Source organism: Streptopelia decaocto (genome assembly GCF_964273445.1).
Source record: "Streptopelia decaocto genome assembly, chromosome: 10".
Taxonomy (NCBI): domain Eukaryota; kingdom Metazoa; phylum Chordata; class Aves; order Columbiformes; family Columbidae; genus Streptopelia; species Streptopelia decaocto.
The window spans coordinates 10010712-10030284 of record NC_138665.1 but is presented as its reverse complement, the minus strand read 5'-3'; the positions used below and the strand labels follow the sequence as shown (position 1 = coordinate 10030284).

The 19573-nt window shown below is 35.8% G+C and overlaps 1 protein-coding gene across 2 annotated transcripts in view; it reads left to right on the top strand.

Annotated features, from left to right (window-relative positions):
- Positions 1-1410: 1410 nt before the first annotated feature.
- Positions 1411-19573, top strand: part of KLHL4 (kelch like family member 4) — a gene marked incomplete at its 5' end in the record, with an annotated part of 67271 nt that continues 49108 nt past the window's right edge. The window contains one exon of one of the 2 annotated variants that reach the window (XM_082062155.1): positions 1411-1468. The remainder of the gene's footprint in view (positions 1469-19573) is intronic. The other variant, XM_082062156.1, reaches the window with a different exon arrangement.

Sequence of the window (19573 nt, the reverse complement as noted above, 5' to 3'; positions counted from 1 at the left end):
TGTTATTGATTTTGATGCAACAGGAAGTAAGGAATCTAAGTGTGTGGTGGATTATTCATTCTTTTCCAATGTAGCATGTAATTAAGAATAGTATTTACAGAAATTTTCATTCTTTGTTATCACTGTTGACTCCTGCCTTCAAAAGTAAAGATTGAAATAATCTCCATATTTAAATAAATGAAAACCGACGGAGATGGGCCACATAGCCAGCCACACCGATTTCCAGGAATTTTCTGTTGCAAAATTCAGTTTTCACATGAAGCTTTAAAAGGAAAGATGAAAAAGATTCCTCACCTCTCTAGGCTTTTGGATGCAATTTTAAGAAAAAGCCAGTTTTAATTTCCAGTAAGCATTTATAGTACATTTTTGTGTCTAATAATCTGGCACCCTAAGCCTGACAAATGGTTACCTGCTTTTCTTTTTTTTTGCTATTTGCTTCACAGAAAACATAAATGAAATTCAAGGCTGTATGCATCTTTCTCACCTGGCTATGTTAATCCACAAGACATTTAAGTAAACAGATAAAAAACCAGCCAGAGATACACACCGTATTTGATCACATTTCTATTTAAATCACCTCCGCTTCTGAAAATAAACAAACAAAACTACCACACTGTACATTGCACAGTTCACCAGTCTTACAAGCCCTCATATAGGAAGCAAGGGAAAATTACAATCGTATTCTCATGGAAAAATTTAATCACGAGTGGTAATGCTAGAATTTCTACAGCTCAGATGGTATTGAAGAGATCAAAACTAGTTGGATAAATTCTGACATAACTGTATCCTGTTGGAACATGCTTCCAATCAAACTGGAAGCATGCAATAAAAAATTAAGTGGAATTTTCTTTCTGACATCATCCTGTTTCAGCATTTTCCAATTTAACTATCTCCATCATTAGTTCCAAAATTGCCACTCATTTTTAGATTCGGTATTATAGGATTAGTTAAAAGACTAAATTAAAACTGAATTAAAATTTAAGTTAAAATAAGTTAGTCCGCAAAGAATAGTAAGGTAACACCTTCTGGAGCGATTTCTGAAATAATTATATTTAGAGACCGGAGAATTTCCTGCAATCCTAAGTAACACACAATAGTAGTAGGCAGACACGACACAATCTTGAGGCTACATGTGCAGAAAGCAGAAAGTAGAGATCTCAGGAAATGATCCTTGGCAAGGGAGCTGTTCAATGGAGATGCTGGAGGAAGTTAAACGGAAAACATTTATCAGAAATTTCCGTCCAGAGAGGAGATATGCTGTTTTAGGGAAAAATACAAACATTACTCAGCAGACCAAGGTCAAAGGAAATAGGAAATGGGCTAGAGAGTTCTCTGAAGTCATGTCACTGAAGTGTGAGAAAACATTCTCGTTTTTCTTTTATTTTAAAGCCTTCCACAACTCAAGATCCTTTTGCAGCATTGTGCCTCTATCCGAAAGTTGGCTACTTCCAATTCACACTTCTTAAAGGTAGGAGAAAAAAGCTTAATTTGGTTCCTATCTTGACATATCATTTGCATGTTTATTATTTAAGGCTTTGGAATAACTCATAGGAAAACCATGAACTTATCACGGAAACAATACATCTTAGAAACTTTCTAACTGTTGACCATGCTGTTTTTTACCGCCTGCTGAGAAACACCAATGATTCAGTCAAAATCTTTTAGGAGCCTCTCTAGATAAAAGGGCAGAGGACACCTCTGTGACAGGTGTCACCTCTGTGTCCACCGGCGCTGGGACAAGGGGTGGAGCAGCCCTTTTTGTGGCTGATGCAGAGAAGAGGAAACATACATCTCATCTGCAACACTAAACTTGCATGTGGGGAGAGAAAGAGATCTTGCTTTGAACTCGGCATTTTTAACCTCGAAATACTTGACTAAGGCACTAAAAATCAAGAATTCCCAAATTACAATGGTATATTTTAAGAATACATAGATCATGGTCAACTTCCAAAGAAATTCAACCTCATTAATTATTTAAATTACAGGTAATAAATCTGCTTGCATGAGTGGAGACAAAATATATGCTTACTAAAATTTAACTATTGATATTTTTATCATAATATTATTGGTCAAATGAACACAACAGTAAGTTTTTCTCAAAGGTAAAAATTAATGTTAGAAATCATAGCTGTTGCAATTAGAGTCGCATTATCTTTAGGACTCTGGTATCCTTGAGTTATTATTCAATAAAACATTACTAGAAATTATATTAATGCCCTCAATTTGACAGATGCTTTCCAGGTTTATATGAAAACACAGTAGGAAAGAGAGAGAAGTACATTACATGGAATATTCACACTATTTAATTCCAGATACCAATAATATGAAACAAAACTCTCTAGATACCTCAGCAGAAAAAGAGAGGCTGCTCCAGAGAGTGATTTAGGGCAATTAAATTATGCCAGTTGTTCTGAATTGCACTCAAAGACTCATAAAGCTAGGCAAAATGAATATGTCCTGCAATGTCTGATATGGAGAGTAGCTAAGAAATAGCAAGCCAGGAAGAAGTAACACACTAGGAAAATAATCAGTATGATTGCAATCTTGCACTCCATTTGGTCTTGTCTTCGGATAACTCTCTCCTGCCTCCATTGTTCATGTTCCTATCTTTCCCCTCACGCTACTTTCTGGTTTAAACTACAATGCCATGTGTTCCTCACCATTTCCTTAATTTATAACAACAGTAAATAAATGACTTCATCAAGGAGGATTCAACTAGACAGTGTACGCACATGCTTAAATGTTCACAGCACTTCTGAAGTAGGCTTTAATTTATTGTATACAAGCAGAGGAAGTGGATCTTTATAAAGCATCTCCTCAGTGAGGAAAAAACAGTTTAAATGTATCTCATTCATAAAGTGTGATAACATCAAGAATACGAAAATGACCATGGTTAATGCAGGTAAGTGTGACAGTAAAATAGTGGGAATGCAGCAGAATTGAAGAGCAGGTCACAAGTAGAGGGCAATTTACACTTCATTTTGTTGAAGGGAGAAGGACAAAGAAATTACACAAATTAGTTAGGAGATATAATCACATTTGAAAGCATAAAAGATGTTCTCAGTAGCTTTGTTTTTATATCTGTGATTCATTATTCTTCACTTGGTCTTACTGGGAGGCCTGTGAGAGGTTCCCTGAGTCATATGGCCAGATCTCTGCATGTGTCCCTGGCTCCAAGACACACGTCCTGGTGGCATCTCCAAAGCAGAACTGAGAACCCTGTGGCCTCAAACCTGCCCATTGTGCACACCGGGGGGCTGGCTGGAGTGTTACAGCACTGGCTTGTTTTCCAAGTGTTCCTTTCAAAGGAAACCCAAGCTCACAATGGAGCGGGGCACTGTGGGGTTTCCTCCCGTGAGGAAGCAGGATGCGGCAGACCATGCCCGGAGAGCATCGAGAACTGCTCAACAGCTCGAGCCGAGCCTGTGTTGCCAATACATTCCAGAGTTCCACCACCTCCATAAATGCAAAGGTTGCTGAAGTAATCTGTATAACACACTTTATTTTTATTAATAGAGAAGTCAAATAGAGGAGGAGGAGTTAAAAAAGAGATATACTTTATACATGAATAAAGTAATCAAGTTACCTCCAAGTTTTATGATGTTTATATATAATTAAATAGTTTTATGTTTTTTTAAACCCTGGATATCTTACAGCTACATAGGTAGTGATGACAGCTAACCGTTCATATGCCCATGTGAAGTGAGATGCCAGATTCAGATCAGTTTCTCTAGGAGAGTTCATTTAAAAAAAAAACACACCACCTTGCTGGTATTGTCAATAAAAAGCACTAATCTTGCCTAATTCTCTTATGCTGGCCACCACTGGATGAGATTTGGGGAACAAGTTTGGGAATATCAAAGGGATGAGGAAGTTTGTAATCCCCTTACTTGTCCTATAAATACTCCAAGGATAACTATAAGGTTCAATAGTAAGAAACACCAGACTGGTGGTTTGTTTTTAAACAGTTCATTATTTCTAGAGTTAATTTTTGGTGAATATATTGTACCACCTAGTGAAAAACACACAATTTATTTTTGTTTTTTAGTCCTGGGATTAAAAAAGAAATTTATCTATTTTTGTTACAATCTGAACAATTCCAGACTGTAACAAGAATATATTGCCTTTAGTCACACTTAGAACTTCACTGTCAAAAAACTAACAAAAAAAAAATTCCCCTCAGAAAACACTCAGCATAGAGCAATATAATGCTTCATTTTAAGTATCAGTTTCTGCAAATACCATATGTAATATGTCTTCTGTATTCATATGAGCACCCTGAGGCAGGAAAACAAGAACTGAGCAACTATGTGTCTCCAGCTCTTGGGGAACTGACCATTTGCCATTTGGAAAATGCCAGTGAACACAATCCCAGCCATGCAAAGCAAGGTCCCTTAACACTGTTCTGACAAGATATAGTTGATTTAAACCTGGATGAAGTCAAATATGCACTCTATAAATACAGAAGGTCAAAAAGAGATGTGAAACAACTGAATCCACAGATGTTCGTTTTGGAGAACAAGAAAGAAGTTACATCTGTAGTACACAAGACATTAGTAATCTCTACATAAAAGACATATATGTGACATACAGCTGTTATAAAATTACCAATTAAACTCCTTTTACCATACGGTGCTATCCTATACTAGTACTAAATAAACAACCCAGAAAACATCATCCTAAAACCACATAATCCAAACTGTGTAACATTTGCATGTTTGCTCAGGAAAGGAACAGGATTGTCTACTTCTGTTTCTCTTAAGAAAATATCAAGGCTTTACGTAAAACCTTGTTTATTACAAGCTGGATAATTATATTGTCAAATAATAAGACAGTCTCAATTTTGTTCCATTAGCTGAAGATACTATAAATTCCATGGAAAATGTCCAAGGAATAATAGTATCTAGTAACACCACCCCTTGGAGGAGTTTTTTGCCTTTTATTTTTTTTTTTTTTTCCCTCTCTCTCTCTCTGCTGCATATTCACTGTAGAGAATTTTTAGACAGAAAGGCTTCCACATTTAGCTCACAGACTGAAGTGTAAATACCCAGGAGGGGAAATCATTTCCATCAAAGTCTATATGTCATATTATATTTATAACCAGATCCAAGTGTATGATGATTGGTATAATATAATCTAGATCAGGCTCACTGAACAAGGTCAATGGGATGGAAGAACTGGCATCCCTCTCACTTTCTCTTACCACAGAATATATATGTGCATCTGTTATAGCAGCAGATAGTCTGGTTGACACTGTCATTTTTCCCTGTATGCAAATCCAACATAGCACCTTCTCTCAAACACTCTGTAACGTATACTACAAATAACTCTGTACTATAAATAACCTGCAAAAATACATGCCAAAACAATTTTACTATCTTAATGCAGCAGACTGCTTAGTTTTGATGAAACTCTAGGAATTCTTAAATATATGACATTCTCTGAACTGAGCAGTGGGTTGATTTCACTCTGTAACTCAATTTAAAGATGGCTACTGTTCGATCAGTACAAATAAAATAAGCAGATAAAGGATGATTAAAGATTACAGCATTTGTAAACTTTACTGTTAAACAATAACAATATTCATAAATCAGTGATTCCAAAAGTCACTGAGAAATGGATAAACTCCATTAACTCTGGCAATCCTGAAGGTCTTGCTTCTTCAGGCAGCCCTGGAGAGTCACAGTGTATTTCATGGATCCTTGCAATTACATGTGTAAAAATTTAGAATCACAGAATAATTCAGGCTTGGAGGGTCCTCTGGAGGTCCTGGTCCACCTAGCCCAACCTTTCCCTTAAAGCAGAGTCTGCCATGAAAACAGCTAGAATTAAGTTTTAATAAAATGAAATATAGAAAGACACATGAAAATAACAGCAAAAAGATGACTTTGCAGTAGATACTTAGACATCAGATTTTCAATTAGCAACCTTCATAATCTCTGGCACACATTTAACAAAATTAGGGACAAGAATGCTTTCTCCAAAAAGACTGAAGCCTTTTTTTTTTTTTTCTATGTATTTGTACAGTTTATGGCCATGAGAATTGCAAAAGAGAACAAACAATCTACCTGGTTTTCAGTCTCAGAGAGGAAAGCAATGTGGTATCACATGACTGAGACTGAGGTATGGAGACTTACACCTCTTCGTGACTTAACTCAGACACATATCAGCAATCTGATTTATCAATATTGTAGAAAATAGCTGGAAAGTATCGTATTTTAGACATGGGCTGAACAGGTTGATTGAAATTTCTACTAGACTGAAATGTTCTCCCTGTTCTCTGAACTCCCTCAGGTCATGTGTTTGGGAGAACAAAACAGCGATTCTCACAGGCAACCTGGCACACCAGGATTTGCTGTGGCTTTATTGTCTGATATGGTTAGATACAAAGGAACATCAAACCCTCCACCCCTCAGCAAAATCCAAAGAGAAAAGCAAACTGCACTGCAAATAATATTTCAGCCTTTAGTTTAAGGCAGAAGTGTCAAACTCATTTTCACCAGGGGCCACATCAGCCTCGCAGTGGCCTTCAAAATGAAAAAATTGTCCATGTTCCATTTGCTCATGTTGACTTAATCCACATCTCAGTAACTCAAAGTGCTTTTTCATTTTATGTACATAACTCTTCAGTGGGACCTCAGGTTAAACATATTTGAATGCTTTGTGAGGTGAAAATAACTGTTTATTTCATTTTCCCTGTTTAGTTAAAATAGTTCCTTTTTCTCAGCATTCCACTAACTGCTTTTCATTCAGACTCCTTCCCACCCCACTGGCTCATGACCTGGCCATTCCAAATCACTCAGGATGTCACTTCCCTTGCCATGCCTGGCTGCAGCACTGGAACATCTTCGAATTTATTGTCTTTCTCCATTTACCTGTCTCATTCTCTCTGTCTTGTAGAATCTTTCCTCCTTTGCAGCTGCTCCTCAATAGGAACGCGGAGCTTGCACAGGAGCAGAGAAACAGTAGCGAGGTGGGACAGGAACCTCACATTGGCTGCACACTTCACAGTTTTACCAGCTCCTGACAATGGTAAAACCATTTGGTGTGACTGAAGAGAAGGGAGATAATGAGAAGAATTGGCAATGAGTATCTAACTACGTGACAGTGTTGGGAAGAACAAGTTGAGCAGAGGTAGGAAACATGTAAGAAGAAATTCTGCATAACCCTAGAAAGTGTCCGAAGGCTTTTTTTGAAAAATGTTTATCACTACTTTTTCAGAAATTTTGTTCTTTGCTGACAACAATACTTTTACTGTTTAGAACATGGCATTTATTTTTCATCTTTTACTCAGTTATTCTGAGTTATTATTATTATTGAGTTATTCTAAGTTATTCCTATTTGGTTGTTTATTCATTTTTTAAGGAGTACAGTCTTTCAGTAAATGTTAAGTAAGAATTTGACTATATCGCTCAGTTTCCTAAGTATATATCCAGTACAAAACCTTTATTAAAGAAAGAAAAAGCTAAATGGCTTTAGAGAACAGCAGATCAAAGCTGTTGAACAGTGTCTTAATAAGAGAACTGGGATTGCTTTCCAAAGGCCAGCCTTAATCCTTTCATATAAAATTCATATATGGAAGTAAGCTCAGGCCATGCTTCAAATAAGTTATTTCAGCAATTAAGTTACGATGTCTAACTTGAGTATTTGTCTAAAAATACTAAGCACATGACCATAAAAAGCATAGAACTGAGTTCCTTTAAATCCTACGGCATTATGGAACATTATTTGAGATAGTCAGAAAAAAGGGCCTTGAAAATGAATGTATTACTGCTGACACAGTTTGACAGATATTTTTTGTTTAATATACCAACTTTACATAATTAATTTTTGAACTGTGACTTTCCTGTACTACAAAAGCTGTTACACAAATTGAGATCTCTAGCTATGCATAGTGCAAGAGCTCATTCATTTGGGCAAAAACGTTTTCAAGACTTACACAGAAAGACATAATGGTGGAACTGAAAAACGTATGCAATAAACCCACTATCTGCCTCCATTTCTGTTCCTAGTAGCATAAAATCTCTTGCAAGAACAGAGATCAAATACAGAAAATATGCCATGATGTAACCTATTAAAGATACAAAATGCTTTGTCAGTAAGTTACGAACAATTAACCTTGTCTCTTGGATACTTTTTTCATACTGTATGTACGTGCAGAATTAAACTGATCTTCCACTGCTTTTCACTATCTGCAATTATTTTACACCCAGGCTCCTTTATCTATAGGTTCTTCCCACTGAGAATTTAGCTGGTGTTATTTAAGTCAATTATGTTGATAAAGTTTTACTGGTAAAATGTCTCATCTCAGAATTTTGAAAGTTGGTCTTAGTATGTGCTTATTCTCTGGAAGGTAAAGAGCAAAATCCTTCAACAGCCTTTGGTACTTGGCTCTATGTATCCAAAGTCAGATAAAAATGATACTAATTGAGAGAAGATAAAAATGTAGCTGTGTTTCCTTATTTGAAAAAAAGACATGAGTAGAAGGAATCTATTTTGTATGAAATTTACTTCCTCACTATATTTTAAAGTTTGGAAACATCTTCATGAGGAAGGGATATATTTAAGACCTGTATTGTTTAAATAGACCCTGACAATTATTTTGCTGGTATCTGTTACTGAACTGCTAACAGAGAATGAGTTTTCAAGAGGAATCAAATAGTTGGAGGCCTTATTTGAAATTGTAAGAAATAAAACATCAGTCATTTAAGGATTCTATAAAATCTCCCCCCATGTAAATGTAACAGTGATTCTTCTTTTAAATATATTTTGTTTCAACCAGTATTTCCTAGATAAGAAATAATGATTACATATATTTCCTCTGTTTCATTCATCTGCTCCTATAGCTAATTTCTCCTTCAGCTTTTTAATTGACTGTCAGTACTCTTCATGCTGTGGGAAGCGTTAAGTCACAACAGATTCATAAATGTTACAACCAACCGTATTTTAAGAGGGACCAGTAGGGCTGTTATTGTCATTATCATTATTATTATGTTGTAGTGGCAAAAGAGCTACCTTATCTTTAAATGGATTTGTTCAGTTTGGAAAACTCATTGTTTAGAAACAACCTATTTTAATGTCTTTGTGAAACATAAAACAGACCCAGGAAAGAGCAGCATTCTTATGAAACCATTATTGTGTGTCCCATGGTTCCCCTCATCTCGTTTGCGCCCTGCTTCGAGTTCATTACCATCACCCAGAATTAATGTGCTCTGTTCTGCTGAACTCACAACACAATATGCTGCACACAAAGCTCTGTGAACAGCTCGTGGCTGAGCTACAATAATCAATCCAGCCTTTCAGCTGCTCCGCGTTTGCGGCATAAACACAACCCGACTGTCCCCTCGCCCTTGATTTGCCAAAGGATTGTTGAGCGTCGATACAACAATAACTTCTAAACCTCAGCCTGCTCCTTGGAGATCTTTTTCCCTAAAATGTGCTCCTCCTTTTTGGTGAGCTGTCGGGGATTCAGTTCTGCCTCCAACCTGTCCTATTTTTAAAAGCCAAGCAGAAGTCTGTGTCTCACGCTTCAGCAGACCTTTGTGTTTTTTCAAGTCACTGCTGCACAAGTGTCCTATCTCCAGCAGGCTGCCCAACCGCTTCCTGACAGCTTGTTTGGAAGAATTCTCTACTTCCTCCAATTTTTTCTCAGCACCTTGGTAGATTTATTTCTTAACTGATTGCATTACCATGTAATACAGACACTTCAAACAAAAAAAAATAGTTTAATTAGAAAGACTTATTTTCCTCAAAATCTTATACAACAAACAGTATTACAGTGCTGAAGGAAAGTACAAACCTGGCAACAACTTACCTACAACTTATTTTCCATCTAGCATTACACTCCTTTGAACTTAGAATGATTAACCTAAAATGTGGTAGAATAGCCTGCTATTTCTATTATATTTTCATAACATAACTCATATTTTGGGGAAAAAAAGTTCTCAAAATGCAATATATATCTATTTCTCTTATACAAAGGACTTCTAGAAACTAAGACAAGCTTTTTTTTTTTTCATTTTATCTTTATTTTATCCATCTGAAAATGAAATGTCCACCTCTGGTCTTTTTTTTTTAGAACTTTCTGGGCTAGTGACACAATTTCTCCTTAAACACTAATGACTTTGTAAAATATTTCAGTACAACAAATGTTACAGAATGAGCTTTATGACAACCAAGGCAAAACCCAGAGCCATTCGGTCATTACATCTCCCAGAGGAATTTTGTCCACTGTTTCCGTCACCTTCAACCTCAGCAAACATTCAGCTTCCCTGCCAGGGGGTGGGCAGAGCTGTAAATGGAGCTCCAGGAACCCCAGTTCCAGAAATGCTGAAACAGAGGAACCTCTGTTGACAGATAAAGACCCAAATAACTGTGGTTTTGGGATTTCTAGGACTATTAATGCTGTTGGTGCTGTTATCAGGATTAGCAATGCTTCCACCTGGTTTGCTTTGCACTCTCAGGATTGAAGGAATGGTAGTAAAGGCAAAATTAATTTTATTCAGCCAAAAATATCCCCCCCAAAATCCCAGAAAATACCCTGTTCAAGGACAGCAAATCTGACATTTTCTGCTGGTGCCTAGCTTAAACAAAGCCATGAAGGAATGCTTTGGTCTGGGAACAGACATGGCAACAGACCCAGCTAAATCTGCCCTCACCATTAGGGATCTGTCAGGCTAAATGAATGCCAGACCATAAGCTTACTAGATGAATGGCTACAGAAAGCCCCAGTGATTGAATAAAAAACATATCTCAGAGAGCAAAAGAACTGTTCCCTAGACTGTTTTTGTCACCTGTCCATCTTCATATGAGAAAAAAAAGGATACTGGTGAATGGGAAAGGCTGTGACAAGCAAGCCAGAATGAGACCTGTGAGTACAGGACTGCTAAAAGCCAAAGTGAGAATTGGTTTTGATTGGGACCTTGAAGTATTTCTTAAATGAGGTCCATATGAAAATTAGAAAATATGAGTCTTGCAAGCCATAAGCTACAAACCTAATTCCCTTCCAAAGGATCTGGTAATGACAACAGTAACTAGGATTATCATTCTGACATCAGTTGAAATCGGATCTCTTTACAACACAGAAGAGATTAATAGTTTGCAGCAGCACAGTAATTTCTAAACCCCTTCTCTAATTTACATAAAGCAATTAATATTCTGAAAGAATGTTGTCTAGTATATTGGTGGAAATATAATTAACAAAATCAACACAGCATTTACATCAGGATTTGTTTTGATAAACAACAAAATGTGCTGAAGAAAATGTTTTTGGAATAAATTGGTATTTGTTTTTTCATGGATGGCATGAGTTGGCCTAAAAGCTTGATTATCATTCAGGATTTTAATTGCAGCCATAGCAACGAATGCTTGCAAATTCCAACAATAGCTGTCGAGTTTTTTAGTCTTAATCACTCTTCCCTCATCGTAGGGAATATGTTCTGAAAACTATTTGCTGTTTAAATAGCAGTTCACCCTATAGTGCAAAAAATATGCTTGGCAGAAAATTTCTTGGCAGTGTTGGACTAAATCTTAAAGGTCTTTTCCAACCTAAACAATTCTATGATTCTATTCTATGATTCTAAATCCCCCAGGAAGATCAATAAAATTGTAACCACAAGGGGCTCAACTAAGGCTAACTAGCAGATAAACTACAGATGATGCTCAGAACCAAAACCAATTTAGTATGAAAAACTAAATTTAACTTTAAAAACTTTGTAAAAATACTGCCTCTAAAATTCTATCTGCTTTAAGCTCTATAGAACATCAATGGCCGCCTACTCCTGAAAAGCAACAAAAGCCTCTCTCATTGTCTACACAACAGGAACATGATTTCTGAACCCATCAAAAAACTCTGATGTATTTTAGGTCATAATTTCCCTTCTTTCCAAATGCAGCAAACTGATCAATGTGAGTACGGATTCTGTTTTTAGAAGTAATACATCTGAACATGAAATACATAGGCTTGTATTTCCATGAACCTACAAGGTCTTAATAAGGCATGAAAAAATAAAGTCTAAGTATGCATTAGGGAGCGGAATGTGATAGATAAGATTTGATAATTACTGGTGTTTGTGAGCATGCTTAATGCAAGGATAAAATGAGTAATCGAGCAGAAATTGAGATGTGTGATAGATAACAACAGGTAAGAAAACATGGGAAATTAAGAGTTGTGTCTTGGCCTCACTGGCTTCTCGATGAAAGTAAGACTTGGAATGCTGTTTGTCAGTGACAGGATAATTCTTGCTACTTCAGACACAACATCAGATAAATGTATTTCCATGGCAAACCCAACCATAAATCAGGTTCTGCTGTTTTTTAAAGCCTACCTAGGCCTTTCCTTTAAAAATACTCTGAAAAAGTCCTGCCATACTTAAGTACACGTTTTAATGATACTTAATACTGGCATCTATATACTTTTCATGATTATGAGAAGAAAAAGAGTTGTTTTCAGTGCTACGATGCCGCATATGGGACAAAAGGCTGTATTGATTTGCTACCAAGTGATTTTGGGAGCACCTTAGAACAGCCAAACAGACAAAACCAAGGAGAAGTGGTTTTGTTCTGGGCTCTTTTACAAAGCTCTGTTGCCCTCCGCTCCCCAGCTACAGGGTTAATATTCGTTATTTCTTTCTCAGCTTTGTCCTATACTCTCTGCTGACATTATAGGCAGTCAACGGAAATATGTTTTTTCTTTGTTAGGCATCTTTCCTAAATATAAATTAATGTCAATTTCTATTTAGACATTTGTTTTGAAGAAATCAATACCTTTTACATTTTTACTCTGAATGATATTATTGTATTTAAAAATGTCAAAAACTCAAGAAGTCACTGCAACATAATTAGATCATTTCTAAATGTCAATAGTCATCAGTGCTTCAGAAAATATGGACCAGTACAACTATCACAGTTCTAAGTGCTACTGTTTTTTCTAGTAATTGATTACCAAATAAGTTTCCTTTGGTTATAGGAACTGCTAATCTAGAAACATATGTACAAATCACCTTCTCTGGAGTGGAGGCATTCAAACACACTTGCTCAAATTAAATACGTGAATAAGAACCCAGGACAACTGTATTCTTAGTTTGTCCCTTGACTTTCATGTGACCAGCATTAGGTTCTAATAGCTTTTAAATAAAAAAAAATGATGGTCAGAGCTGCTAGGTTTATTAAGATGAAACTATTCCTCCTGAAATATAAGCTCTGCTTCTTCTACTTAGAGCCAATATTTAATTTTTGTACTTTTCAGCAAGTTCTCACTCTCTCATGTGTGTAAATGAAATACTGCTTACAAATGTAATTGAATTAACAATAAATTCTCATCAAATAAAAAATTACCTTTAGCCAGACTTCAGAAGAGAGCCCTTAGTAGAAAAGCAAAGATAAGTTGAACACTTGCTCTGAAGTACATGAGGTTCTCGCTCAAAGTGCTATTTTCTCACCTATCTGAAACTCAGGATTCTCTACTGCAAAGAAAAACGTCTGAAATGAATCTACCTAAATCCTACCGTAGCACTATGAACCTCATTTATAATATTTTCATTTTAATTTAAAACGTGTTCCTGAAGAAAAAAATCCCTCCCTTTTATCATGCCGGTTTTGCTAAGACTGTGATGTTTCTTTCACCATATATTACTGAAACTGAATAGCCTACAGATGCATCATAATGAACAGCAGCTCCACACAATCTATCTCCAGGCTGTCCAACAAGGTGACACTGAAAGACTTTAATTTTAAGTTGTATAAAATTGTCTTACTTACTGAGCTCTAAGGTATGAACCAGGTCATGTTTTGACAGGTTATTTAACAGGCTTTGTTAACTTCACAGGCAGTTTTATCTTTGACCATAAAGCAATGTAACGGGAGTCTACCAGTTCCAGAAGGAAGAAAATGATTGAAAAAATGATATAAGAAATAATAATAATAAAATGCATACACTATAAAAAGAAAGAAAAAAAGGCATTTTCTAAAATAAAAAAATAATTTCAAGTTCACACTTTTCCTTTTGCAACAGCTGTAACATTCAACGCAATTTGCTGAACACTCTTGTTATTCTAGGGGACGTACCCATGACTGTGTCACAATTTTCCTAATTAAACAGAAGCAGCTTTCTGAGTCATATCCAAAGCGGGAATGCAGTCTTGTTAATACACCCACACGTGCACATGTGTTGGAAAGTCTGTCACTCTAAACCAGCCTTTTATCTAATTCTCACGTGGCTAAACATCTCACATCTCTGTCTGTTTTTCTTTTTTGAGAATTCCCCTTTAGCCCTTAGTTCAATATTTCATATAGCCTTGAAGAACAACCTTGAACATTTTCTTTCATGGAAAGTTTTGTATTCTGTATATGACTTAAACAGGAGATTCAAGATTGATATTTTTTTTCTTTTTTTTTTAAAAAAAGTACATCACCAGAAAAACTACTCTATAGCTAAATTAATCCAAAAAGTATGTTTCCATTGTGCAAAAGGCAGTATTAAAGGAAAAGTTTGCTAAAAAGAAGAGGATGAACATGGAGCTATCTCCATCAGATAAGCAGTATATGAAAGAATATCAGGAAGAATTAGTACACTATAACACTAAATATTAGACTTAAATGCTCAGCCCTGTAATTACTCTTTGTGATTAAAGCACTTTGCTCAAAATTCTTAAAATATAACTATGCAGTTAGCCTGTGTATTTTGATTTACTCTCTAGTAATATTTCAGAGTTTATGAGAATTTTCCCTGAATTTTTTATGCAAATATAACAATAGGTATATATATACACACACACATATATATATATATATATACATATACAAAAGGTATTCCTATGCATGTGTTCTTGAAGTTGTCATGCTTTCATTGTAGACACAGTATGGGGATCACTGCAAAAATATCACCAGATATGGGGAAAAAATAGGTATAGCTATCAAAATAAATGAAAAAGAGGAATCCTCACTTCAATTTTATTACCGGAGAGTGTTAATTTCACGCAGTGATACTTTAGGAAGATCAAGAAAAAATTTGTGCAGCTCACTTACTGTTTTAAGATTGAAGTTCCCTACAAATTTAAAATATTGCTTTGTACACAATGTTAACATTTTTGAACAGCTGAGTGGTTTTCATTATCTATTAAAGAGATCCGGACTTTCAAACGAGGTGATTTTTAATCTGTCCCCCAGGAAGGAAGAATCTGGTACTCAGAACACAGCAAACGTAACATCCATGTTTGTAGGTACAGCGCCCAGAAATATTTCACTAAAAACAACCCCTAAAACCCAGACCAGAATAGGAAAAGTATTACTTGTGCCAGCTTTTCATACAAACTGAGGTGGTGAAGGTATTCCCCCAGGTGTGATGACCTATTCTAGGTTGTTTTTAGACTGATGCAAAGCTGTCTTGCTTGGAAAGGGCTGTAAATTATCATCAGATATTATCATCATCAGATTACAGACTGCTCTGGGGTAAATGGGATTCACCCTTCTGCAGCCAGATCATCACCCAGACACATGCATTAAATGGACCAAGAGAGAAGCAAGGCTTAGAGTTTTAGGTTGCTCTCCTTCTGTATGAAAGGTGCATTTTACAATCCAAATAATATTGGGAATAGGTCTTATCTGAAATGAGGCAGATAACAGCTTCCAAAGAACTACCGCCTTGATAGAAAAATGAGATACAACAGCAAGAAACGTTTACTAAGTGTGCTCTATATCAGCAAAGCGGGATGGAAAGGCAGTTAGAAAGTATTTTTTTTTTTCAAATATAATGATTTTTCCATGTTGTATAGCTTCAGAAAACTTACAACATAACTCTTTAAATAATTGATCAATTTGCAAAAAATATATTGACCTTTCTCAGCCAAACAATTCCTTTCCCAAAACAAGAATAGATTTTTTTAAACTAAGTATCAATGTATCATACAAAAGGCTGAATCAAAGTAAGAACAAGCTGGTAGATTCATACAAAATATTACAGAAATATTACAGAAAAAAGCGGATCGGGTCCCAAAGCTTAACATCGATTTACATAATCTGTGCAATTTCCACTCCAAAAGCTCAGTTTCATTGAGCAGAGTAAGACTTATTAAGTACCCTCAGGTATGAGAAACTTGGGAAATAACTGAGGCTAGTATGAAAAGCTACAAAGAAATAATATGCAACATTTCATATTACTGAGCATCAGTGTTCAAATCCCCCTGCAGCCATTGCCATACGCTATCCAAGTGTTATGATGAACTTGTACACAAATGTTAATTAGAAATTTCTTGGCAGTTTTAAGAACAGGAAGAGTTTAGTGAGCTCTGACAAACACTCTGGTGAGCCACATGTCCTTACTGAATTAACATTTACTCAAATGCAGCTACAGAAGGAACCCTGGTTCAGTTCAAATTTATACCACCTGGTTCACGCACTAAAGACTAAAGTTCAGATGCAACTTGAAGTGGCGCACACAGTTATATTAGGCTGTATATGTGGCTGATACACCTTAAAATAATTTTATATAGATTTCAAAAATGTCCATGCCAATCTGTTAGGAAATACCTTTGGCAGCACCGCAGTCCTGTTTACTGTGAACGTGTAGGAAGCATCATCCATGTGACTGACAAAGTCATTTACAACAAGCTGAGCTCAGCAACTTCACTGTCACCATAGAGAAAGTCAGGTAACCACTACCAGCTCCACACTAACTCAAATAGGGACTTATTCCCAGTTACCAAAGTTAAATGCAAACATTCTTCCAACTTAGATTTTCAAAACATGTAAGCACAACTTGAACAATGCTTTGCCAATACTTTGCACACATCAGCACTTTGCACATTTTTGTATAACCCGTCCATTTTAACTTCTGCCTTGATATCATCGAATTTCATTCACTACGCCAGAGAAAGACATTCCTCTTGAGCAGTCCCATGACTGTTAATTAGTCAGTTCACTAATTTCAGTAAAGATAGAAGTCGGATATCTGCCCGATCCCAATTCTTGTCTACAATTAAGTTGGTCTGTGGAGGAGATGTTATGCACTGCACTGGATCCATGTTCTCAGCAGCCTATATCCATGTCTGCTCACTGTCCCCACTGTCACCTGGATACCAACCACCACCACTGGGAAAGGAAAGAGCTTCCAACTAATTGAAGAGACTACAAATCCCAACAGTCACTTCATCTATTAGTCTCTCTTGCTCCCTGAAGTAGAAGACTGTAAAATGTGGAGATAGGGAGCAGCTCAGGGAGTTCTAAGCTGCAGGATCTGTCACCTGTTTGTAGCACCTTTCAGTCACTCTGTCCCAATCTTCTGTGGCGTTGTAGTGTATTTAGAAAAATCGGTGTCTGCCTGCTGTGTAATCTGGGCTATAATAAGAAAGCTTTGCAAGTAATATTTGCTTACACTCTGGAAAAAAATACTTAAAAAAAAAAAGAAATGAAAAATATTAAAAAATAATATTTTTGAGGATATAAAGAGCCTTAGCATTTCAATTCTAATCTCATAACAAAAATCACAACCATTTATAGATCATGTCCACATTTGGATATAAAAATATTTAAAAGAAAGCAATGAGAACAAAGAATAACATACATTTCCATTAAATTTCAAAGTATCATGTGCCATAAGTTTTAGTATGTCTCCTGCTCACACATTTTCTCATACAGAGGAGCAGCACTTTGAGCCATGTCATTTAGAGAAACCTGAATTAACAGGTCAATGGATGTGTTATTAATACATAACACATCAATATAGAATCACTGGTACAACCAAAACCGATGGACTCCTTAAGACTTCATGGAGAGGAAAAAAAAAACATATTTCAGTATCTGTGATTTTAAACAATGGCTGAGTATGTCTGAAAAGCTTGAAAATACTGCTGTATTTTTTTCTTCTGTTTACATACTGTATATATTTCTTCACAGATGCACTTAATTGACTGGAACAATTCTACTTGGCTTCAGTGATTTTATAATTTGTCATAACCATCTCACTAACTGTTGAGGAGACAGACTTCTTCCCCACACTGCCAAAACAATCCTGTGAAATATGGTTTGGTTTAATTAAAGTATAATTAATACCTTGAATTTTAATTACTTCTGCTGTGATATGGAGATGAAAATATTCTTCTGCCAGAATAATACATTTAATGTGAAATGGACATGCTTAGTATTAATACCCATTCTTTATTAACTTCAGTAATGAGTTTCTTTGATGGAACAGGCAGCATTTGGAACAAAAAAATCCCACAAACCTACAGCTTTTCTGCCTGTCAGAGTATAAATGTAGTTGCTGAAAAATGGAACTTATTCATTTTACATGGCTTGCAAAAATAAAACTGAAATCTGTTTTTGAATGCTAAAGGCTATCTATTAGATATTTCTTTTTATCTAGTGATGTGACTTGGAAAAAATATTTCGTGGTTAACAGGCAAAGAATGTTGAGTGACATGTTGACATCAAAATATTTTTGCTAAATGTACATGTTTTAAATTTTAAATCCATTCTGGAAGGATGTGAGAAGGGAAATTCCCTACTGAATTACATACAGAGCACTTTTTCTTTAGAGTAGTGATCCCATGTCAAGTTACTAGAAAACAAGGTGGAAATATTTCTTGCACAAATTGCTAAGTGTACTCAGAATTTGGCTGCAAGACGTCATTATTGTCAAATCTGACATGGTTAACATATGGTTTACTACTGCTGACCAGAATTTATCAGCTGACAAAATAATGGAGACAGGTGGAGAACAAAGAAAAACAAACCAACAACAAAACAAACAAAACCCCCAGTTCATTCAGTGTTTACCAGTTTATCATTACATAAGATTTTTTTTCTTCCTTTTTGATCTTGTTAAATATTTTTCATTATGGAAGAAAAAGCCCATAATTTTCAAAAACAAAAAAGAGAAGCAATTTTAACAGCAAGTCACAGAAATGGAAGATTCTAAAAAAAAAAATAAAAACAAATAAAAAAAATCTAAGATCTCTCAAAGGTACCACCAGCTTTCTGTTGGAGTAGCACAACTTTCAGTTTGCTTTTGGAGATGCATGGGGATAGAGAGATGCTCAATCCTTTAACATTATATCAACATGAGATACAATTTTAGCTGGAGTAGTTAATTTAGGTTTTTTATTGGCTAAATTTCATGGCTCAAAATTACTTTTGTAAATGGGAAAATACGGTATTTCTACCACTTAAAATGAGTGTAGAGTATATGAAGGATTTCTGACACAATCTCTTCTGTACTAAATCAATGACCTGAAAAAAGCTGCGCTGTTGTTGCCACCACCTTCCTTTCCTTCTTGTCATGCATTTGTTTCCATTTATGCCCCCTTGGGATTCTTTCACTTACTCCGAGAGGAGAAGGCTTAGCAAGCAGAACTGAAACAAATTCAAACAGTGACCCTAAATGTTAATTTCCCTCAGGTTGAGAATGAAATACCAATATATGCAAAAAAAAAAAAAAAATCTTACACATACAGAAGAACAGAACTACAAACATACGCAGTGACATATGCCTTAAAATGAACAGTATAGTTCTTTTAAAATATTGTAATGTTTTTAGTTTTTGAAGACAGGAAAACATATTAACTAGCAGTAATATCAT